The sequence below is a fragment of the Schistocerca serialis genome, chromosome 3, assembly GCF_023864345.2.
Source record: "Schistocerca serialis cubense isolate TAMUIC-IGC-003099 chromosome 3, iqSchSeri2.2, whole genome shotgun sequence".
In the NCBI taxonomy this organism is placed as follows: Eukaryota; Metazoa; Arthropoda; class Insecta; order Orthoptera; family Acrididae; genus Schistocerca; species Schistocerca serialis.
This window is the reverse complement of record NC_064640.1, coordinates 510,935,838-510,955,404: the sequence shown is the minus strand read 5'-3', so window position 1 is coordinate 510,955,404 and position 19,567 is coordinate 510,935,838.

The window sequence follows — 19,567 nt, the reverse complement described above, 5'->3', positions numbered from 1 at the left end:
TCAAAAAAGAGGAATTTTGTAATTATCGAAATTTTATTCTATGTTTTTATGTAATTTAAATACATGAATTGTAAAAGTTCATTTGATATTTGTATTTATACGGTTATTTTGTGAGTATAGTGTTAAGGAATATTGCTGTAAATCAAGAGGTTAGCTATAATAACATCTTATTTCTCATACTTAATTTTGTTTAAAAATAAAATTTTTCACAGGAATAAATAGGGGGTTATGTGGCGAAACAAACGCTGTATCATTGGAGACAAAGAGGCGAGAGAGTGTGACAGGACTTACCCAGTTCACTGCTAGTAGCGCCAAGACACCACAGCGCGTCGGTGCGTAGCACACAAGTATTGCACTATCATTTAAGAATGGTATTAAAAGTTAAAGCTGCTCTTCCAAACTTTGTTAGCATGTGCTTTAGCATATTAATTTGTAAACTGTCAAATCTCAGAATGATCAGGTCAATATTTTTCCCTAAATATATCGTTTGAAGTAAAAAAGTGTCACTAAATAATAAAGCTTGAACAACAAAAATTGCTCATAATGTGCAGATGTGAGTCAATATTAACTGCTACAAGTCTCAACGTGATTAAACAAATTTTGTGGGCAGAATCCGCGTTTTTAAGAAAAATTGAAGGCGCTAAATATTGGACTTAGAAATATGAAAATTTTTATGAAGCTTCAGTTCAACACAAAAACATTAATTATGTAACCCCATTGAGCTACCTCTAATACTTTTACTTTAATTTGCAGAAAACTAAATTTGGAACTAAAATGTCCTTATTGGCAATAGATTAAGAATCTATTATATTAATGGTATAAAGTTTTGGTTACAGCACATGATGAAACATATTAAATATTAGAGCTATAACATGTTTTAAGGCGTGGATGTAAATAATAACGAATACAAGGTCTCTTAAAGTTGTAGATCAGAGGCAAGGCTCTACAGTCACTTCCATTCTGAAAATTCTAGACGGCCAGGTTTAAATGCAGGCGAGCTAAATCATTTTCTGTGATTTTAACCAACTTAACTACATGCATACAAAAATTACAATGATTATAAATTAATACGAAACAGTGTTATAAAATATTATGAGTCTGAGAAAGCGGCCGTTTGGAGGCTGCTACCGTGGGCATATGCCGGATGACAGCAAGTGTTCCCTTGACCATCCGCTGCGCCACATGTATAAATACAGCCCAATAGGCAAGACGAGGCTTCATTTCCCACCAAGCCACTGTACGATCCGCCTTAGTCAAACGTTGCAGTGCGTGCTGCCTCGGATGACGTCAGACAGGCTGTTACTAAACACTTATTTTCGGTTAAAGTAGAAAGTGAACTGTCGAGGACTGTACACCGTCCTGGATCACTTAGATTTCGCAGAAGTAACTCTTAAGGTGCCACCCGTAAGGTTATAAAATCTGCATGGCAAGTGGTTACAATTATTTTCCACTTTTGTGGTGAGCAATTATTTTGATTATCAGAAGTCAGGACGAAAGACGATTAAATAAGAACTTGAAGTAGAAGTCGCCTCCGAACGTCTCCTATTGCTGTTTATGATAAAGAGGTTTATTATTAGTATTAACATAATGAACATTACAGTGTTGTACGTGTGAAAATTTTCCAAATATATCTGTCAATTAGATCTCGAAACCTTCATTAATAATTATAGTCCTGATCCCACTGAACAATTACAGAATAGAAAGATTCCTTTCAGTGGGCTGGACAAGAATGTGGACTTGCAGACTGAGAATTATGGTTAGTATGTTCTCGATCACTTTCTGACTGACCACAGATATAGTTGCCAGGATCTTTTAAAGGTAGTAAACAATATTTCCATTATTTCCTCCTATTACTTACTACATTATTATTATTATTATTATTATTAAATTGGTTGGAACATTAGTAGTGGCAACTGATTATTCACAAACGATACAAAAGGTTGACATGTTTGTAGCAGTTACTGTCCTTCAAAGCACTCACCAGTGTTATGTAGAACCCGTTGCCAGTGATGTGGAAGGCGTAGTATACCTTTAGCAGAGCCTGTTCTGCTGATGGTGCGAATGGAGCGGTCTACTGCCTGTCGAATCTCTGGAACAGTGCTAAAGCGAATGCCACGAAGTGGTTACTCTTCGTTTTTGGAGTATCACCTGCGACCAACTTTGCTAAAGAAAGGGCGACACTTGTGCGCAACCCAGCCATCATTTTGCACGACAATGCGCGGGCGCATGAAAGGCATGCTGTGGCTGCTCTGTTCGGCCGATGGGACTGGGGATTACTCCACCATCCACCATACTCCTCAGACTTGAGTCCTTGTGACTTTGATATGATTCCGAAGATGGAGGAACTACTTCGTGGCATTCGTTTCAGGACTGTTCCAGATATTCGACAGGCAGTAGACCTCTCCATTCGCACCATCAACAGAACAGGCTCTGCTAACGGTATACTACACCTTCCACATCGCTGGCAACGGATTCTACACAACGCTGGTGACTACTTTCAAGCCCCGTGGGATTAGCCGAGCGGTCTTGGGCGCTGCAGTCATGGTCCCAGCGGAGGTTCGAGTCCTCCCTCGGGCGTAGGTTTGTGTGTTTGTCCTTAGGATAATTTAGGTTAAGTAGTGTGTAAGCTTAGGGACTGATGACCTTAGTAGTTAAGTCCCATTAGATTTCACATACATGTTAACATTTTTGAACTACCTTGAAGGACAGGAACAGGTGCAAACATGTAACTCATTTGTATCGGATGTGAATTAATAGTTGCCACTATTTAAGTTCCAACCCTCGTATTATTGTTATTATTATTAACCCGCCGCCCCACTAGGTGCCAGTGACAATTTGACTCTTCTGCACTAAGCTCATGGAGCGCCGTGTTACACTTATCTTCTGTAATGGCTCTGAGCACTGTGGGACTTAACATCTGTGGTCATCAGTCCCCTAGAACTTAGAACTACTTAAACCTAACTAACCTAAGGACATCACACACATTCATGCCCGACGCAGGATTCGAACCTGCGACCGTAGCAGTCGCGCGGTTCCGGACTGAGCGCCTAGAACCGCTTGACTATCTTCTGTAATACTTCTGGAGTCACCGCTTACAACTAACAACACGTCACCTGCAGAGACTACCACTCCGCTTACGCTACCGCTGTCGAGTAGTGACTTCAGACTTAAGGGTTCCAATGGTATATCATAAGACATTGGGCCACACAATGATTCCTGTGCAGAGCCATTTGTAATTGTCTTTCCTATTACCTTTCCTGGGCATATTAAAGATGCTAATCTCTTGCGAAAATAGTCATTCTGGTAGTTGTACAGTGCCTCTGAACCCTCTAACTCCCTAAGGCAAGCAAAGAAAGGTGACCACCATAGCTTATCAAAAGTACCAGTAATGTCGATCACAATCGCTAGAGCGCACGTAAAATCAGTATTTTTCGCCATGCAGCTCTCCTTATTAATTGCATCTTCATTTGACTTGCCTCTTCTAACCTGTAGTAGTCCTTGATCTCGAAATGTCTTGTGTGATATTCTTTCAAGTATCTTACTATGAAAGTTCACAAGACATATTCTTCTGTCCATTTTGGTATCATTGTCTTCCACTTTACTAGTAGTCATTGCGTTGACATTCTTCCACGGCGCAGGAATCCCTCCTTGCCAGAGAAACCCGTAGTGCAGTTTACACAAATACATACCTATTTGGTCACATGAGGTTTGTATTACTTTGGCAGAGATCCCATCCGGCCCGAGAGATTTTGAGTTTCATCCTGAGAAGTATTTGTCTTATTTCTTCTTATGCGAAGGGGTACACAAGCTTATTGTGGTTAGTCCGTAATCTACGCTGATCTTCGTCGCCAGGAAGCAATGTTTCCATTAGCAGAGCAGTCGACAGTTCAAAAGATTCTATTACCGTTCCATAATTTCTTCCGAGGGGCGAAAAAGTTGTTGGTGATAGTATTTTCTGGAAGACTATTTTGTGTAGTATTCCTCGGGGATGAGTTTCTAAGTTAGTTTCCATTAATAGTTTCCATCATTCCATTTTTGTTTTTCATACCTCTTACTCAAAATTTTGTTAAACGCCCCTGTATCTAGTCAGCCTACGGATACTTTCTTCTTGGGTCATGCTTTTCTGGTGTAGCTTCCTCGCTCTTCTTATTTCTCATCATAATTTTGGCAGCTCCTCGGTCCAGATGGAAGGTACTGGTCTTAGAAGCACCTCTACTGATAGGTATTGACGCATCCATTGCAGTATGTATGGCTGCTGTCAGTCTATACGCTTTAATATCTACATCATCACCCAGTGATGGACATCCAGGGCACTGAAATACTCTGAGCTCTTCCCCGATAGCCTCCTTGGCGTCGTATTTGGGCCTTCAGCGCACGTTTACTGTAGTACGTTGAATTTTTCTTCCAGTCATAAAATAGCGTGTGATACTGCGATTCCTCTATGTCATTCCACTCTCAATCTTCTAGCCTTTCACACGGCTCATCGCTGTCATATGTGCTTGAGTGACGTCTGTGTTTGACGTTGTTCTGACTCTGCCGTCACACGATGGCGGATTGTGAGGGGTATTTAATACTTGTGTATTGAGTTCAGTGATGGTTTCTTCTGTATATCTTTCATGGTCATCAATCTGGCCGTACAGAAGAGGGATAATTCGTCCTAGGTGATTAATATCCTTTAACTTTAGCAGATACTCAATGATCTCGTCACCAAATTGAAAATACGTTGAAATCAGGATGCCACCCTTCATTCCGGTTAACTCCTCCACACAGATTGCGTGTTCTGAAGAATACTGTGATACTTTTTTCACTGTGATGGTCCAGATAAATACTATTATTGCTGCCCTTGGGCGACTATCTGTGGAGTCATCGCCTTCCAGGGACCTTTCCAGCCTTAGTATGCTGTTCTTGGAGACACAATACATCTAACTGCAACTCTTCTGTCTCTCTTCTTCTCGCGTGTATTATACTGCCACTTCTCTTGACATTAAGCAGTCCTATTATTATTCGCATTGGAGGGTGGTATGAAATATATGTCTTCGCATCGTATCACCGACATGATTTTCAGGTAACAAATCAGGACCTGGCAGGCTAGTCAATGATTCGCATATTTCGCAATGGGTTTGAGGTGTGAAATGCAGTAGAGGATCCCACATTATTTTGGTAGAATATACCAGAACAGGGTTTACAGTTATTCGCCATCTACTGACGAGCTTTCACCCACCATTCAACAATTACCATATCACTCTGGGTGATATGAGAAGTGGGAGAGTTACGGGCCTCGAGAATTACAGCTTACTGTGAGCTACCATATAGTCGACGGAATTGTTAACATCAATCTGAGCGCCACAAACAGAAGCCAGATTAATCACTGAATTCCACACTATTAAACTCAATGTTCCAGTACACTGACTTCGGACTAAACTGTCTCCGATTAAGAACGTTCCATATTTGAATTTTTCTTCCAACAAATTGTACTCGACGGTTAATGGTGAAATGTAACCACTGGAGAGTAAGTTTGACAGCGTTCGGTAAGGGCATTTGTGCGTTTCTGTCAGACGATATGCTACTAAATCTTCTCATTCTAATTAACGTAACTGACCACCCATTTTGCCAAGATGTGCCACTAATGTTATCAGCAACTATTACCACGCTACCAGAAGTCGTCTTCAACTTACAAATGTACGATATTTTGATGTTTAGGAATAATGTCAAAACCAACTATAAAGGAAGGAATTTTTATTAGTATGTAGTTGGTAGCGAATAATTTTATAGAACCTAATATACTAGGTAGCTGCATCCGCGAGCTGCTACGCACTGCAATTTTTCTCTTAGCCCTGCCAATACGTTGTTTGGGTCATTGCCCACCGTCACCATTTCGGCCGTTTTCCTAACCGTAGCAACTGGCAAACTGTATGTGCCACCAGTTCGCCCGTTTTCCGAGGCGTAGCGACCGGCAGAGTGTACGCGATACCCGTGAATACTTTACTCAATGGCCCGTCTTTATCGTCAGACTAACTTTCGGCGTCTCGGTAACTTGAGCGCAATATTGTGTGCAGCTTCATTCGGTGGGCGAGCTCAGTACCTTTAAAGGTCTCGTTATCGTGGCACTATGGTATAATAAGGGCTTCCTCTGCAGCAAACTCCGGGACAGAGACGTGGCTAACATTTCACCCTTCCCTGCAGTCTCAATAGGTGGGTCGCTTTTACGACTATAAGCTGAACCTGCGCCCGAATGCTTTTCTTTTCAGAGGTGAAAAACCTTGCTGCGTTAAGTCATCAGACAATGAAAGGAATCTAATTTAGAAACAGGACTGGAGCTCGGTTCCCTGCCTCAGGAATTTCGTGATTGCATGTTGTGTTATTAACTCTCATGCAGCAGCTCCAATGTACAGAATTAAACAAAATCGATTTAATTTGGTTTTCTCGTAATTTCAGTTTTTGTGGCTTTCTTTTGACTTTTTTGACGACGATCATAGCGTTAGGAATATGCAGTCCGTGACGAATTAAGAGCCTGACGGCAAATCTTAATCACGGCTAAACCTAGTCCCAAGACGACTACACATTTGAATACTGATTCCAAGAATGACGGTACTGCATTTGTAATTAATGATTTTACTTACTAAAATATTTATGTTGTAAGGCAATCTAATAATATGATGTAGTGTCTTTCTCTAATAACTCAAAGTAACAATCGGCGGTGAAATTTCTGAGGCGCTACTGACAAAAGAACATAATTTTTCGTCAAAGTGTAACTTACTTCAAAGCAACTTGGATGCAGTTGGTTTATAATTACAATTATTTGCGCCCACACATTTGACCAACTATTGTTTTCACGCAAAGAAAGTGACTCTACTGCGCTTCAATCTTTCTGTTAAACTACCGAAATATTGCTACATTACGTTCGAGTCAGTAATCTTCTTACCCCACATTGGGGTCTGCAGCTCGTGGTCTAGTGGCTTGCATTGCTGCCTCTGGATCACGGGCACCTGTGTTCGATTTCCGGTCGGGTTAGGAATTTTCTCTGCCTGGGGACTGGAGTGTAAGTTTGACAGCGTTCGGTAAGGGCATTTGTGCGTTTCCGTCAGACGATATGTCCTCGTCATTTGACCGTCATTCGTGACAGTGGCTAGATTGGACTGTGTAAAAAGTGGGACTGCGTAAAAATTGAGAAATTGTACAGGCGCTGATGGCCACGCAGGTCAACACCCCACAAACCAAACATCACCCACATTGGGGAGCCAAATTTTAGCGGGCGTACTGAAAAGTACAGCCTCGGAGACTTTTTATTGTCAATAGTGTCCCAAATTGGCCCCATACGATTTTCATCTGTTGGGGTCTTCAGGAACACCTTCGAGGGCGCTACTTCATTAGTGACAAAGGCTGCAGGTAGAGGAAAGCTTGTGGCTCCGTCAATAAAGTCAAACAATCTACAGTAACGGCATCAACAAACGGGCCTCTTCTTGGCAGAAATGGGTTCGTCGCCAGAGTGACTACGTTGAGAAATAAATATGTAGACATGAAGAATAAAGATGGACAATTTTTATAACTTTTTTGTTTCATTCAAAAAACTTAATGAGTTTACACATTAAAAATTCTAAGGTATTACCTCTCAGAAAGCCGTCGTATAGAGCCTTGGGTAATTCAAAAGTGTTTCACCGAGCAGGGTGGCGCAGTGATTAGCGCACTGGACTCGTATTTGGGAGGACGACTGTTCAGACGCACATATGGCCATTCTTGTTTTGTTTTGTTTTGCTTTAGGACGCAAAAAACAGCAGTGGTCATATGAGCTCAAGTCACAACGAGAGAGCACGAACACAGAATGGAGTTAAACGACTAAGCGTCAGTCCCAGTGGACAGAATAGGAGACAGCTAATAACAGGCAAGGGGGAAAAAGGGCTAAAAAACCATACAGTAATGGAGGTGCTAAACAAAAAATAAAATGGCCTTCGCCTTATTGCTCCGACGGATAAAAAGTAAAACGTGGTCGACAGCCCGCGCGTCATTCGCTAAAACGGCTGATAAATCAGGCAGCAAACCCAAAGTGGAACGCAAATGGTTAAAACAAGGGCTTTCCAGCTGGAAGTGGTGGACAGTTAAGATTTGCGCCCAATGTGGGCAAAGTGGTGGGGTAGCGCCACTGAGCAAATGACGATGGCTAAAAAGGAAGTGCCCATTACGCGGACGAGTTAATATAATCTCCTCCCGGTGGGAGGGCCGAGAGGAGGGTGTCCAAGACGCTGAGAGAGGCTTAATAAGCCGAAGCTTAGTCCCGCGAAGGGAGGACCATTTGTGATGCCAATGGGACTCCACCTCCTGACAGACAGCAACGTAGACGTCATTGGAGGTAATAAAGGTGCTCGTGGCCTGAGGTACGAGGGCTGTAGCCTTGACAGCAGCGTCAGCAGCCTCATCTCCTGGCAGACATGACCAGGAGCCCACAGAAACATGACACTGGCTCCACGAAGAGTGAGCAAGTGACAGGTTTTCCTGGACCCACTGCACTAAGGGATGGGCGGTGTACAGCGCACATAGACTCTGAAGGGCACTTAGTGAGTCAGAGCCGAGAACACAATTGGAAAGGCTGTGTCTATGGATGAACTCTGTGGCCTGATACAAGACGAAGAGCTCCGCTGTAAATACTGAGGAGTGTGCCAGAAGCCGATATCTAAAGACATGGGCGCCAATGACGAAGGCACAACCGACCCCACGGTCAGTCCAAGAGCCATCAGTGTATACAAATGTACTATGGCGAAATTCCACACGAAGCTCGTGAAACTGGAGACGGTAGACCGAGGCTGGAGTAGTGTCCTTAGGAAGCGAATGAAGGCCAAGGTTAACGTGGGCCGCTGCATGAAACCAAGGTGGCGAAAGTTTCACATCCACTGTGAAAGTTGCAGGTAGTGTGAAGGTAGACCGCCACAGTAAGTGGCGAATGCAGTCTCCAAGACGTACCAGAGAAGAGGGACGAGCACCATTCTGATGATCAAAGTATTCATCAAAGAAGGGGGGATAGGATGGTTGGCCATGCATAGCAGATAAGCGGCATGCATACCTACTGAGGAGAAAGTCATGGCGGTAGGACAGTGGTAGTTTAGCAGATTCAGCATGCAGACTCTCAACTGGGCTGGTGTAAAAGGTGCCCACGGCCAAACGAATGTTGTGATAGTGGACAGTGTTGAGATGGCATAAGAGGGATGCGCGTGCCGATGCATAAACAAAACACTCATAGTCGAGTTTCGAACGGCAAGGGACTGGTACAAAGCGCGCGGGATTAGCTTAGCGGTCTAGGGCGCTGCAGTCATGGACTGTGCGGCTGGTCCCGGCGGAGGTTCCAGTCCTCCCTCGGGCATGGATGTGTGTGTTTGTCCTTAGGTTAATATAGGTTAAGTAGTGTGTAAGCTTAGGGACTGATGACCTTAGCAGTTAAGTCCCGTAAGATTTCACACACATTTGAACATTTTTGAACTGGTACAAATGGAGGAGGACATGTAGGAGATTGAGGGGCCACGTATAGCGAGCTGCCAGGCAAGACACATGGGAGGACCAAGAGTGTTTCCTATCGAGCATGAGCCCCAGAAAAGTCTTAGTTTCAACGAACGGAAGGGCAACAGGTCCTAAATGTAGAGATATGGATGAAACCATTTGAGCCGCCACAAATTCAGGCAGTTTTGTCAATGTAAAAGCAAAAACCACAGTCGATGCTCCTGGAGTAAAGACGATCAAGACAGCGCTGAAGACGCCGCTCAGTAAGACAGGTCCGTGTAGAACTGCAATAGATGGCAAAATCATCAACAACAAGAGAGCCGAAGATGCCTGATGGGAGACAGGCCATTGTAGGGTTAATGGCGATAACAAAGAAGATGACGCTCTGTACGGAACCCTGAGGCACACCGTTTGCCTGGATAAAGGTGTGGGACAAGAACCCACACGCACCCTGAAAATTCGGTCTTGTAAAAATGCCTGAAGGAAACAGGGCAGGTGCCCACTGAAGCCCCACGTGTAAAGAGTAAGGAGGATACCAGTTCATCAGCAGGTGCCGTAGGCCTCCTCCAAATCAAAAAACAGGGCCACAGGTTGGAATATCCCAGAAAACCTTTCCTGGCATCAGGTGACAAAGTAACGAGATGGTCAACTGCAGAGCGCCCCGCACGAAATCTACACTTGTGCATTCGTTAGTAAATGGCGAGACTCGAACGACAACACCAGCCAGGCATGAATCATACGTTCCATCGCCTTGAAAACGCAGCGGGTAAGAAAGATGGGCCGGTAAAAGGAAGGAAGGTTTTTGTCCATATCAGGCTTAGATATGGGTATGACGGCGGCTTCACGCCAGCGTCCGGGAAATGTGCCCTCCGCCAAGATGTGGTTGTGTGTGTTCAGCAGAAAGTGCTTGCCCACAAGAGAAAGGTGCTGCAACATCTGAACATGGATGGCGTCTGGGCCTGGGACAGAGTTTCGGGATGAACTGAATGATCTAGCTCCCTCATAGTAAAGGCAGCATTGTAGCACTGACGATGCAGAGAAGAGAGGGGTATCGCCCCAGCCTCCTCGACTCGTTCCCAATGGAGGAAGGCAGGGTGATAGTGGTAAGAGCTCGAAACGTCGGCAAAATGGCGGACCAAGGTGTTGGAGAAAGCAAGAGGGTCCACGATGACTTAGTCAGCGACTGTCAGGCCGAAAATTGGGGAATGGATCATTGTGCCAGAGAGCCGTCGGAGGTTGGCTCACATGACAGATGAAGGTGTGGAACTGTTAAAAGAAGTAGTAAATGAATGCCAGCTACCTCTTTTGATATCCCGAAAAACGTGACGACACTTCGCACGCATCTTTTTATAATGAATGCAGTTCGCCAGCGTAGGGTGGCGGTTGAAAACGCTGAGAGCTGCGTAGCGGATTGCCTCAGTCTGCCAAGGGACTGGGACACGACGTGGTAAAGAGAAAGTGCGAGGAATGGAACGTTCTGCAGCAGTAAGGATAACGTTGGTGAGATAGTCTACATCTGCATCTACATCTACATCTACATACATATCACGCAATCCACCATACGGTGCGTGGCGGAGGGTACCTCGTACCACAACTAGCATCTTCTCTCCCTGTTCCACTCCCAAACAGAACGAGGGAAAAATGACTGCCTATATGCCTCTGTACGAGCCCTAATCTCTCTTATCTTATCTTTGTGGTCTTTCCGCGAAATGTAAGTTCGCGGCAGTAAAATTGTACTGCAGTCAGCCTCAAATGCTGGTTCTCTAAATTTCCTCAGCAGCAATTCACGAAAAGAACGCCTCCTCTCCTCTAGAGACTCCCACCCGAGTTCCTGAAGCATTTCCGTAACACTCACGTGATGATCAAACCCACCAGTAACAAATCTAGCAGCTCGCCTCTGAATTGCTTCTATGTCCTCCCTCAATCCGACCGGATAGCTCGAGCAGTACTCAAGAATAGGTCGTATTAGTGCTTTATAAGAGGTCTCCTTTACAGATGAACCACATCTTCCCAAAATTCTACCAATGAACCGAAGACGACTATCCGCCTTCCCCACAACTGCCATTACATGCTTGTCCCACTTCATATCGCTCTGCAATGTTACGCCCAAATATTTAATCGACGTGACTGTGTCAAGCGCTACACTACTAATGGAGTATTCAAACATTACAGGATTCTTTTTCCTATTCATCTGCATTAATTGACATTTATCTATATTTAGAGTTAGCTGCCATTCTGTACACCAATCACAGACCCTGTCCAAGTCATCATGTATCCTCCTACAGTCACTCAACGACGACACCTTCCCGTACACCACAGCATTATCAGTAGACAGCCGCACATTGCTATCCACCCTATCCAAAAGATTATTTATGGAGATAGGAAACAACAGCGGACCTACCACACTTCCCAGGGGCACTCCAGATGGTACCCTCACCTCCGATGAACACTCACCATCGAGGACAAGGTACTGGGTTTTATTACTTAAGAAGTCCTCGAGCCACTCACATACTTGGGAACCAATCCCATATGCTCGTACCTTAGTTAGGAGTCTGCAGTGGGTCACCGAGTCAAACGCTTTCCGGAAGTCAAGGAATATGGCATCCGTCTGATACCCTTCATCCATGGTTCGCAAGATATCATGTGAAAAAAGGGCGAGTTGTGTCTCGCAGGAGCGATTGTTTCTAAAGCAGTGCTGATGCATGGACAGCAACTTCTCTGTCTGAAAGAAATTCATTATATTCGAACTGAGAATATGTTCGAGAATCCAGCAACAAACCGATGTTAAGGATATTGGTCTGTAATTTGGAGGATCCGTCCTTCTACCCTTCTTATATACAGGTGTCACTTGCGCTTTTTTCCAGTCGCTCGAGACTTTACGTTGGGCAAGAGATTCGCGAAAAATGCAAGCTAAGTAAGGAGCCAGTGCAGTACAGTACTCTCTGTAAAACCGATTTGGAATCCCATCAGGGCCATCCAACTCGTCATCACAACTGGAGAAATCTTGTTCTTGGAAGGTCGCCAGGGAGAAGTAAAGCTGTCAGCCAGCTTTAGCAAGCTGCCATTTGGGCATGCACGCAGGTGGGGTAGGAGTCAACAAACGGATAGCACACGGGAAATGGACGCTGGAGTAGGTTTCAGAAAGAACGGACCACTCAAGATGATGGGCTAAATAGCTCTGAGCACTATGGAACTTAACATATGAGGTCATAAGTCCCCTAGAACTTAGAACTACTTAAACCTAACTAAGTGCTGTGCAGCGAGCTACGTTAATTTGAGTATTAACTGTATTTTTCTTACTTGTCACTTCTTCTTCCGAGTGTTTTTGCTTTTAGGAAGCTTTAATTGTCGAGTGCTAGTAATAGTGTTCCATAGATTTCGTGGTTGTTTTGAATACAGTCAGAGAGAGTCCCTTTAGTCAGCCATAGCGCCAGTAGTGTCAGTGTCGTCGTAACTGCCGTCCGCCTCACGTCTGCTGTGCAGCGAGCTATGTTAATTTGAGTATTAACTGTATTTTTCTTACTTGTCACTTCTTCTTTCGAGTGTTTTTGCTTTTAGGAAGCTTTAATTGTCGAGTGCTAGTAATAGTGTTCCATAGATTTCGTGGTTGTTTTGAATACAGAGAGTCCCTTTAGTTAACCATAGTGCCAGTAGTGCAAGTGTTTGTTTTCAATACAGTCCAGAGACAGCTAGTGCTATTTTCATTGTTTTCTACAAGAAGTGGCTAGTAACCACAGTTTAGTCAGTTTAGTCAGCTACCTTTAGTGAATTAGCAGTTAGTTAAAAGTTGACTAACTCTCTACAGTAAATTGATTTCTTAGGATGGATAGGATGTGTGACTGCTGTGTACGGACGCAGGAGGAGCTGGTCACTGTTCGCGAACAGCTGAAAGTGTTGATGGCCGCGGTCAGCCGTCTTCAGGCTGCTGCCTCGGAGTGTAGCGGCAGTGGGGAGTCTGGTGCGTCGCATGGTACGCCCCAGGTGTTACATGCTTCACCCACTGTCCCTGCTGTCGAGACATCTTCGCGGGTAACGGGAGAGGTTGGGCCACACTCCCCCCAAGGGGAGTGGCGGGTTCAGCGGCATTCACGGCGCACGAGGCGGAGGGTCAATGTGTAGGCTGGCCGTGTGGCATCGCCCGCTCTGCCTGTGAGCGGACATGTGGCCGCTCCTTCAGCAAGGTCCGAGTAGGCACGCGGGGGGAGGGGTTTATTAGTTGTTGGGAGCTCCAACGTTAGGCGGGTGATGGAGCCCCTTAGGGAAATAGCGGAAAGGTCGAGGAAGAAGGCCAGTGTTCACTCTGTCTGCTTGCCGGGGGGTCTCATCCGAGATGTGGCGGAGGCCCTGCCGGCGGCGATAGAGAGCACTGGGTGCACCCGACTGCTAATTGTTGCTCGTTTCGGCACCAATGACTCCTGCCGTCTGGGTTCAGAGGTCATCCTCAGTTCGTACAGGCGGTTGGCGGAATTGGTGAAGGCGGAAAGCATCGCTCGCGGGGTGGAATCAGAGCCAACTATTTGTAGTATCGTTCCCAGAACCGATCGCGGTGCTCTGGTCTGGAGCCGAGTAGAAGGCTTAAGCCAGAGGCTCAGACGATTCTGCGGAGATCTGGGGTGCAAATTTCTCGACCTCCGCTATCGGGTGGAGAAATGTAGGGTCCCCCTGAATAGGTCAGTCCCCCTGAATAGGTCAGGCGTGCAATACACGCCGGAAGCGGCTACAAGGGTAGCGGAGTACGTGTGGAGTGCACATGTGGGTTTTTTAGGTTAGAGAATTCCCCCCCTAGGCCCGACAAGACGCCTCCTGAGACGCGGCAAAGTAGGAGTAGGCAAAATGCAACAGGGAATAACAATATTAATGTGCTAATAGTAAACTGCAGGAGCGTCTGTAGAAAGGTCCCAGAACTGCTCTCATTAATAAACGGTCACAACGCCCATATAGTACTAGGGACAGAAAGTTGGCTGAAACCAGACATAAACAGTAATGAAGTCCTAAACTCAGATTGGAATGTATACCGCAGAGACAGGCTGGACAGTGAAGGGGGAGGCGTGTTTATAGCGATAAGAAGTGCAACAGTATCGAAGGAAATTGACGGAGATCCGAAATGTGAAATAATTTTGGTGAAGGTCACGGTTAAAGCAGACTCAGACATGGTAATTGGATGACTCTATAGGCCCCCTGGCTCAATCACCAACTTTCTCTTCCGAATGCGGAAATACACTCCTGAAAATTGAAATAAGAACACCGTGAATTCATTGTCCCAGGAAGGGGAAACTTTATTGACACATTCCTGGGGTCAGATACATCACATGATCACACTGACAGAACCACAGGCACATAGACACAGGCAACAGAGCATGCACAATGTCGGCACTAGTACAGTGTATATCCACCTTTCGCAGCAATGCAGGCTGCTATTCTCCCATGGAGACGATCGTAGAGATGCTGGATGTAGTCCTGTGGAACGGCTTGCCATGCCATTTCCTCCTGGCGCCTCAGTTGGACCAGCGTTCGTGCTGGACGTGCAGACCGCATGAGACGACGCTTCATCCAGTCCCAAACATGCTCAATGGGGGACAGATCCGGAGATCTTGCTGGCCAGGGTAGTTGACTTACACCTTCTAGAGCATGTTGGGTGGCACGGGATACATGCGGCCATGCATTGTCCTGTTGGAACAGCAAGTTCCCTTGCCGGTCTAGGAATGGTAGAACGATGGGTTCGATGACGGTTTGGATGTACCGTGCACTATTCAGTGTCCCCTCGACGATCACCAGTGGTGTACGGCCAGTGTAGGAGATCGCTCCCCACACCATGATGCCGGGTGTTGGCCCTGTGTGCCTCGGTCGTATGCAGTCCTGATTGTGGCGCTCACCTGCACAGCGCCAAACACGCATACGACCATCATTGGCACCAAGGCAGAAGCGACTCTCATCGCTGAAGACGACACGTCTCCATTCGTCCCTCCATTCACGCCTGTCGCGACACCACTGGAGGCGGTCTGCACGATGTTGGGGCGTGAGCGGAAGACGGCCTAACGGTGTGCGGGACCGTAGCCCAGCTTCATGGAGACGGTTGCGAATGGTCCTCGCCGATACCCCAGGAGCAACAGTGTCCCTAATTTGCTGGGAAGTGGCGGTGCGGTCCCCTACGGCACTGCGTAGGATCCTACGGTCTTGGCGTGCATCCGTGCGTCGCTGCGGTCCGGTCCCAGGTCGACGGGCACGTGCACCTTCCGCCGACCACTGGCGACAACATCGATGTACTGTGGAGACCTCACGCCCCACGTGTTGAGCAATTCGGCGGTACGTCCACCCGGCCTCCCGCATGCCCACTATACGCCCTCGCTCAAAGTCCGTCAACTGCACATACGGTTCACGTCTACGCTGTCGCGGCATGCTACCAGTGTTAAAGACTGCGATGGAGCTCCGTATGCCACGGCAAACTGGCTGACACTGACGGCGGAAGTGCTAAAATGCTGCGCAGCTAGCGCCATTTGACGGCCAACACCGCGGTTCCTGGTGTGTCCGCTGTGCCGTGCGTGTGATCATTGCTTGTACAGCCCTCTCGCAGTGTCCGGAGCAAGTATGGTGGGTCTGACACACCGGTGTCAATGTGTTCTTTTTTCCATTTCCAGGAGTGTATTTTGTTGACACTCACCTACGTAGGGACAAATGACCATCATAATAAAATAATAGAAATCAGAGCTCGAACGGAAAGATTTTGGTGTTCCATTTTCGTACGCGCCATTCGAGAGCGGAATGGTACAGAAGTACTATGAAAATGGTTCGATGAACCCTCTGCCAGGTACTTAAGTGTGAATAGCAGAGTAACCAAACAGATGTTGATCTACATGTAGATGTAGATGTAGAGCACAGATTTCCAGATCTGCACCAATTCCATAACGCTCATTGAATCCAAAATACAGAGATAAACTCGTACAGAGGTTGGGCACAGACATGGAAAGAGCAAAAGCAAAACATATTAGCATGCCTAATACTGTGTAGGATGCCCGTTTGCTTTCAGAACAGCTTCCAGTCGTCTGAGGATGATTGAATACAGGTCCTGTACGATTCAAAAAAGAATCCTATACCATTCTTCTTATAAAATAGTGGCAAGTTTAGGTAACGTTGATGAAGGAGGATAGCTATCGCATTCCCTTCTCTCCAAAGTAGACCTAAAAGGCTAGTGACTGTGGTGACCAGGGGAGATGTGACAGTTCATCCCAGTGCTCAAAAAACAGTCATGGACGATGTCAGCTGCGTGAACAGCGGCTCTGTAGTCTTCGAACACAGTAACGGAACGGGGGAACAGACATGGCGTGATGGGATGGACTTGGTCAGCTAGAATGGTCACATAGTCCTTGGCAGTAATGTGATCATCCAGAGTAACCATGGGGCCCATGGTATACCACGGTATGTCTGCGCAAATCAACGCCGGATCTGTGTTATGTTTCACTCTTAGGACATAAACTCTGCTACAAGTTGGACAAAAAAGTGAAACAAGATTTATCCGAACAAATGACTTTCTTCCATTGCTCATTGTCCAGGTTTTATGGCTTCGGTACAACGTTTCCCTGTTACAGGAATTTGCATCACTGATAAGTGGTACTGGAATTCCAGCTCTACAGATCCCTTCTTATGGAGGTTCCTTCGTGTTGTTTGGGTTATGACAGGGTTCACGAGTGCGACATTTAGTCCTATAGTGAGTTGGAAGTGTCGCCCTCTTAATTTTCGTCACAATCCTCCGTATGTCACGAACACTCTACACACACTTCCATTAGAGTTTTCTGCTTTCCCAGTAAGCGGTATAAATCTGTGATACGGTGTCTCGTGAAACACTGAACACTTCGGCTCCCTTGGTTACGGAAACATCCGCCAAAAGAACACCAATAATTTGGGCACTTGCAACGGAATAAGGTAATTGCACAAATGTCATTCGTGGTCAAATAACAGCGCAACTTGCAGGCTCGGCTAGCGTCTGCATTAACACTCGCAGTACCCTGAGGGGGAGGGGGGGGGGCAGAGAGGTAGGGGGTACTTTATGTCCACGTTTGGCAAATATTGTAATCTAGTCAGTTCCTTCATATTTTAAAATTTTGAAACGAAATATTACTAGTTTTTAATAAGTTCTATCAGATTACATACACGTTTAAAATTTTTCAGTTAAACTTAACCCAATACTTAAAGTCAGTAGTAGTTGTTACTTTCCCAGTGAATATTATATTCAGTATGAGATTTTCACCCTGCAGCGGAGTGTGCGCTGATATTAACCTTCCTGGCAGATTAAAACTGTGTGCCGGACCGAGACTCGAACTCGGGACCTTTGCCTTTCGCGGGCAAATGGTCCTGGTAGAGCAGGAGAAGGAGCACTTGCCCGCGAAAGGCAAAGGTCGCGAGTTCGAGTCTCGGTCTAGCACACAGTTTTAATCTGACAGGAAGTTTCATACCAGCGTACACTCACCTGCAGGGTGAAAATCTCATTCTCCAAACATACCCCAGGCTGTGGCTAAGCCATGTCTCCGCAATATCCTTTCCTCCAGGAGTGCTAGTTCTGCAAGGTTCGCAGGAGGGCTTCTGTGAAGTTTGGAAAGTAGGAGACGAGGTACTAGCGGAAGTAACGCTTTGAGGACGAGGGATGAGTCGTGCTTGGGTAGCTCATATGGTAGAGCACTTGCCCGCGAAGGGCAAAGGTACCGTGTTGGAGTCTCGGTCCGGCACACAGTTTTAATCTGCCAGGAAGTTTCATTATATTCAGTATTTCCAGATTCAGGGGCTTAATTACTCATCAATAACTCTTTAAAACGTATATTGTGTTGAGAGTAAAAGTCAACAACAATGAACCTAATTTGAATTTTTTAATTCTTTTGTGGTGATTGTAAAGTCTGCAGAAGGTATTGAAAGTGCATTTATATTGCTAAAAGTCAGCTAAAAGGTATTTTTAGGTTCTAGACCCTCCTTACACATTAGTACATTTTTAAAAATTATGTTGTTAATACAATTCAACAACAATTAATGAATTTTAATTTTTAAAGTTTTCTTATGGTGGGCATAAAGTACTCCCTCTTGGTAGTTTGTGTTATGGAAAATGGCTTGAATTTTTTAGGGTTAATGTTCAAGCAGGCATTTGTCGTGGTGATGCTAAATTTTGGCCAGACCCTATACAGTAGCAGTTGGCGGTGTTTCGATGCTGTACGACGACTCCGGGCCGCAGAGCTAGTGTCAGCGTAACGGAAGGTGCTGTGCCGGTACCGCGCAGACGATAGCTGATAGCAATTCAGGTAGGATCAGCGTAGCTGCGTGAGTGGACCTACAGATGCTTTGCTACATCAGGCGCTCCACCAATAGCAAGGCAAGGAAATGCCGGACCGTCAGCAAACCCCAGCGGCGAGTTAGTTGCAGAACGCACCCAGGCATGGGCTACAAACCTCGAACCCCGTGGAGACATCGAGAAGTCTTGACGATAACCGGGTGTAGACCCCATGCAGATGGCGCCTGTTGAGACACTGGCGACATCAGGCTCCGTACCGGCCCATAGACAAACAGCTGATAGATGTGGCGGCTAGTTGCGGATAGGCATATGTGACCCACATCAGGTCGATGGCTAGTAGGGAATAGTTCACAGCATAGGTAGTGTGTCATAAAAGACAGTGATAGCTGGAGTCGCTAATATTAATACTTGCTCGCACCGGTTCTCTTATGACTAGACGACACGTCTGAGCATGTTTAGAGATAGCATCAGCGTTGGCAACTCAGAGGCGTACACATTCCGCCATTAACCACCCAATGCTTGCCTGTTAGCCAGGCAGGTAAGCTGCCACACGTTAACAGTACAACGAGAAGACTGCTTATCTCCCACTCAAGGCAAGCTTTGCCCAACCCAAGCAGGCTCCAGTAGTCTTGCCTACCTGATCCTCTTCCCGCTATGCTAACCTACGTAGCAGTTTATTCTGTATGCAACAGTATCACAAGATTAGGCTTAATGTAATATACATTCATTTTGGGCCATCGTAGACCAGAAAATCGTGGATTCTACTTGTCCTTTTTTCCTTTTCGGCGTATTTCTGGCTTCTTGATTGACTTATTT